This window comes from Gossypium raimondii, chromosome 9 (genome assembly GCF_025698545.1).
Source record: "Gossypium raimondii isolate GPD5lz chromosome 9, ASM2569854v1, whole genome shotgun sequence".
NCBI classification, from domain to species: Eukaryota; Viridiplantae; Streptophyta; class Magnoliopsida; order Malvales; family Malvaceae; genus Gossypium; species Gossypium raimondii.
In genome coordinates this window covers 24,537,555-24,543,659 of record NC_068573.1, presented here as the reverse complement: position 1 = coordinate 24,543,659, position 6,105 = coordinate 24,537,555, and the positions used below count along the sequence as shown (strand labels likewise).

Here is a 6,105-nt window from a genome sequence, read left to right as displayed (position 1 = left end):
TTTAACAGCTTTAGTAAATTGAATTGAATTAATTTCTCCCCATCCGTCCATGTTGACTCAATCGTTGACGCTTAATAAAATCTTTTAAGCATGATCGCCTTAAGCTCGATCATAGATGCTCAATGAAATCTTCCAGGCATGTTTTCTTTTAAGTTTGATATTGTCTCATTGAAGTTTGCTAAGTTTGTTTGCCACGAGCTCTTGTACTACTCGCTCAAGTCTGCTTCAATCTTGCGCGATGATTGGACCTTTAAGGAGGCTAAGTCAATCACTATGTTGAGACCCTGAATGAGTCTACGAATGGACCTTGCTGCTTGTATCATTCCCTCTTACTTAAAAGGATTTATCCTCAAATTTGTAATGTCAAAGGGAGATAAATCAGAAACATTAAAAGAAGCACTAACACCATACTCACTAGGCAAATCAAATTTGTAGGCATTATCATTGATTTGCTCAAGTACTTGAAAAGACCCATCTCCTCTAGGATCCAATTTAGTTTTACATTTTTGGGAAAAATGTTATTTTCGCATATGGACCCAAACCCAATATTCAAGTTCAAAGACAACCTGTTTCCACCCACAATTTGCTTTTTCAACATTGGAAGCATTGGTTTTCTCCATGTGTTGCCTTGCTTTTTCATGAATCTATTTAATAAGTTTCATTTTACGTTTACCATCAAGATTTGTTAGTTTATGTAAAGGAAGAGGTAAAAGATCTAAAATAGTTAATGAGTTAAATCCATAAACAATTTCGAAGTAAGAATAACTTATAGTAGACTGAATAGATCTATTATAAGAAAATTCAACAAAAGGTAAACATTTTAAGTTCTTACCCATAACTGTTCAAAGTATAGTCCCTAAAATTCTATTGATAACCTTAGTTTGGTCGTCGATTTGAGGATGAAAAGTAGTAGAATAAAGAAATTTTGTACCAATCTTACCTATAATACTTTCCAAAAGTGACTTAGGAACTTCACATCTTTATAAGAAATGATTGTGTGAGGAATTCCATGTAATCACACAACTCTGCAAAAGAAGAGATTTGCAACATGTGTTGCATCATCGATTTTATGGCATGGAATGAAGTGTGCCATCTTTGAAAACTTGTCAACAACAACAAAAATACTATCCCAACCCTTTTTAGTATGAGTTAATGCTAAGATAAAATATTGGATCTGGTGCCCTGACTGTAGTACATTCGTTTATAAACTTGTAACTTTTTTGAATATATTGGTTAGAAAAACAATTCATGAATTACATTAATATTCTTTGTATAATTTTCCTCAAGTGATTTTTGTATGTAAAGAAAAATAGAAGAAAATGTTGGCTCACTGGTTGTTTAATGCTTAAACTAATACTAAGTGGTATTACGTGGTCGGATCGTAATATGGAAAGACAGCTTGTATTAGTAGATGAACCTAAACATGTCCTTAGTCTAATCGGAAATGAACAAATCAAATTGAAAGACTAATGTCATCTATCAAGTCCAATTGGGGAGATGATTTGTTTTGGGAATTGAAGCGGATGACTCCCAAAAGATAAAGACATAGATGTGAATGACATTACATCAGACTGGACCCAAGAAGAATAGATCTTGAATTCTTATTCACTTATGACGTTCATAGTGTGACATACCTAAATCCTGAGTGGATGACGAACTATGTATGTGTGACTCATATACTTTGATGTAAGTAAAAGTTTGAGTTCAAATAGATAAGAAACTGAAAGCTGGTGCGTTGGGTATACGATATCTACAGCATGCAGTGTCTTTCACAATAGAGGAATTCATAGTTTAAGACATAGGTAAATAATATCCTTTCACTGGCATTACATGGTTGATGAAAAGTAAATGTGGTTATAGGTCGTTTGTCTTTGTGATGAATGACTTGATTACTATTTGATGGTAATTGACTTTTCATGAAGGAAGATGTAATGGTTACCATGAGATAAAATAGGATCATATTGGGAGAACGGATATTATCCCACAGAGATTAAAAATATTCTATTAGGGTAACACACATATGACAAGGTCATTAGATGAGTACTGATCGAGTTGCTTTCGTAATGGTATGTCGTTAGGGAGAGCTTAGTCATGATACTATAGTAGAATGAATTCGTGACTAAATAAATTTATAATTAATAGGTGAGAAGCTAGAACTTAATTATAAATCATGTAATACCCCATCCGACATAGTCCTAGATTGGTGAATTTTTTGGGCAGATAGTTGGTTAAGATTAAGCTAAGGAAAGGTTGAGTTTTGTTTGATAAGCTGTAAAAGTAACATATTTTAATCTCATTCTTAATGCATTTTTTGGATGATTAATGATGTAAATTAGTGAATTTGATGCTCCTAAACCTTTAAATTCATGTTTCTATACTTAGGTGAGCATAGGGGAGGGAAAGGAGTGAAAAACAAGCCAAAATAAAGCAAAAAGAGTTATTTTCAGCATCCACACGACCATAGCATTTCCACATAGGCTGGCCACACACCCATGTGCCAGCCTGTGTCGATTTCGCACCCTGTTTCCTAAACACACGGAAAAACCCAATTTTTAGGCTTTTTGAGCATTCTAAAGTCTATAAATAACAATTAGAAGAATACCTAAGGGAGCACGCAAAGATGATTGAAGAAATTACTCGAAAAACACCATCGGAGCCAACTCAGAAGCAGATCTCCTTCAAGATTGAAGATCTCCTTTTAACTTCTTTCGAAGTTTATTTGAATTCTTTATGTCTTGTAGTTTTTCTAACTTCTAGATGTTTGCATTTCAGATTATGAACTAAATTCCCTAGATACCTAGGGAAGATGAAACCTGTGATGAATCTTATTATTTGATTTCTAAATTATATGATAAATACTTGATTCTTGTTCTCAATTATGTATGTTTATTTCGTGTTTTAATATTTTTGGGATATTAATTCATATTTAATGTGCTTATTTCAATGGAGCAAAAGTCTTTGTTTAAGAGTAGATCTAGCATAATTGAGTGGAGTTGCATGCAATCTAAGAAATAGGACGACATAAATCTACCAGATTCGAGTCAAATCTAATAAGGGAATCTATAGATCGAGTTAATGCGACAATAGGGGTTTTAATTAGAAAGAGATTTCAATTAATCAACCTAGAGTCAGTTGTTCTTACTCTCGAAAGAGATATTAACATAATTTAGGGATTTCTATGGATCAAGACACAAGTGAATAAATCATTTAATTCAGATTTAGAATAATAGGTGAAGTCTAAGTGGATTCTTTCCTGGGTATTGTCTTTCTCATTGTTTGTCTTTGGTTATTTTTCCCATTTCATTCTCTATTGCGTTCGTAGTTAAATTAGATTAGTTAATTTAGATTAAAAACAATCACTTCAATTTATCGGCTAAATAATAGAAAAATGATAATTATTAGTACTTTTAGTCTCGTGGATACGATATTCCCTACTCACCATAGCTATACTATTATTCGATAGGTGCGCTTACCTTTGTCGTAATTATAGTTAGTTTAGTGACCATCAAGTTTTTGGCGCCGTTGTCGGGGACTAAAATATTAGGAACACTCAATTTTTATTAATTTAGCCATTTTTATTTTTATTGTATTTTATTTTTGTTTTTAGCTTCATTTTTTGTTTTCTAATTTTTCTTTATTTGCTTCTGCCAGGTTCCTCTAGTTTATGACTAGAAGAAACTCATTGGGACCATTAGTATTTGATAGTGAAATTGAAAGTGCAGCTCGTAAAAATCGTAGAGAACAAGGCTGAGTCGATAGAGTATAGTGGAAGAGCAAGAGGACGTTATTATTAATACTGAGGAGATGACTGATAATCAGAATAATTAGCTACCTCTTGTGGTTGCTGCAAATTCAGCAAATCTAAATCCTGCTCATCGTACTATGTACGATTATGCCAAGCCTACTCTAACTGGGGCTGAATCGAGTATTGTGAGACCCACCATTGCTGCGAACAATTTTGAACTGAAGCTGAACACTATTCAGATGATACAACAATTTGTTCAATTAGATGGTTTGCAAGACGAAGATCTAAATACTCATTTGACTAATTTTCTAAAAGTCTATAATACTTTCAAAATAAATGGCGTTTCTGACGATGCCATTCACCTACGGTTGTTTCCCTTCTCATTGAGAAATAAAGCTAAATAGTGGTTGAACTCCTTACCACGAGGTTCTATCACTACATGGGATCATATGACCGAGAAATTCCTACTAAAGTACTTCCTACCGGCTAAGATAGCTAAGTTGATGAATAATATCTCTTCTTTCATGTAGATGGACTTAGAGACCCTATATGATGCATGGGAGAGGTATAAGGATTTATTGAGAATGTGCCTTCATAATGGGTTACCTCTATAGCTACAGGTTCAAACCTTCTACAACGGTTTGAATCCCTCAACTAGACAGTTAATCGATGTAGCAACCGGTGGTACTCTGAACAATAAAACACCTGAAGAGACTTAAGAGTTTATAGAAGAGATGTCACTGAATAATTATCAGTGGCAAGTCATGAGGACGAAGCTGACAAAAGCAGCCGGTGTTTTTAACTTAGATGCGGTCATCATGTTATCGAATCAGGTAGAACTTTTGAATAAAAAATTGATGGTTTATGTGTTTCTACGTAGGTATATCCAGTGATACAATGCGACGCTAATGGAGGTGGAATAAATAATTTAGAATATTGACCCTTTGGTCCTAGCATGGAGAATGAGCAAATAAATTATATGGGTAATAATTCTAGATCTCAAAATAATCCTTATAGTAATAACTATAATGCAGGATGGAGAAACCACCCAAATTTCTTATGGGGTGGTCAAGGAAACCAAAAGCTACAACCCCATCCAAGCTTTCAACAACCCTACCAACAAGAGAAAAAGTCAAATCTTGAGGAGATGTTGGCAAAATTTATTTCAGGGTCAAAGACTCATTTTCAAAACACTGAGACAGCTTTGAAAAATCAGTAAGCATCAATTCATGGGCTCGAAAATCAAATTGGACAGCTTGCTAAATTGGTTTCAGAAAGGCAGCAAGGTAGTTTACCTAGTAACATTGAACCCAAACCAAAAGAGCATGTGAAAGTTGTTACACTAAGGAATAGGAAAGTGTTGGCTGAACCTGAAAAGAAGCTGCAATAGGAATCTGATAAGGAAAATGACAAGGGGGTAAATCCCGAAGTGATTGAAACACCGGTGCTTAAAGAATATAAACCACCGATCCCATATCTAGCAAAGTTGAAGAAAGACCGCATGGATGCACAATTTGGTAAATTTCTTGAACTTTTCAAACAGTTGCATATTAACTTACCTTTTGTTGAAGCTATTTCGCAGATGCCCACATATATAAAATTTTTGAAAGAGCTATTAACAAATAAAAGGAAGTTTGAAGAGCTATCCACTGTGGAACTCAATGAGGAATGTTCAACTATTCTCTAAAATAAATTACCAACTAAGCTAAAAGATCTAGAAAGTTTTACTATTCCATGTTTTATTAGTAGTTTAAACATTTAGAAAGCATCAGCTGATTTGGGTGCTAGCATTAATTTGATGCCTTATAAAATGTTCAAGCAGCTTGGTCTTGGGCAACCAAAACCCACTAGGATGAGTATTCAATTAGCTGATAGATCTGTTAAATATCCTAGGGGTATTATTGAAGATGTCCTTGTAAAAATAGATAAATTCATATTCCCTGTTGATTTTGTTGTGCTTGACATGGATGAGGATGTTGAGGTGCCTTTAATTTTAGGTCGCCCATTTTTAGCCACTCTAGGGCTATCATTGATGTGGGTGATGGTAAACTTGTGCTTAGGGTAGGTGATGAAAAGATTATTTTTAAAATCTATGATGCCATGCGATTCTCTAGAGAACAAGATGATTCTTGTTATTTTATTGACTCTATTGACCATGTTATTCAAGATTCATTACAGGAAATTGTTCATAAGGACACGTTGGAACTGTGTCTTGTCCAATGAGAGGAGGTGGATGACGATATTGCTGTGATAGGTGAGACAAAATTTGATTTAGATTCTAATGAGTCTTCACTGATACAGAAGAATTATGAGAACATTGAGGTAAACGATGAATTAAAATTAAAACCCTCTATTGAAGA

At 34.2% G+C, this 6,105-nt stretch overlaps 1 non-coding gene across 1 annotated transcript; it reads right to left on the bottom strand.

Annotated features, from left to right (window-relative positions):
* Positions 1-4,242: 4,242 nt before the first annotated feature.
* On the bottom strand, positions 4,243-4,349 carry LOC128032942 (small nucleolar RNA R71). The gene has a single exon (XR_008189282.1). It is a non-coding gene; the product is annotated as a small nucleolar RNA R71 (small nucleolar RNA).
* Positions 4,350-6,105: the final 1,756 nt, after the last annotated feature.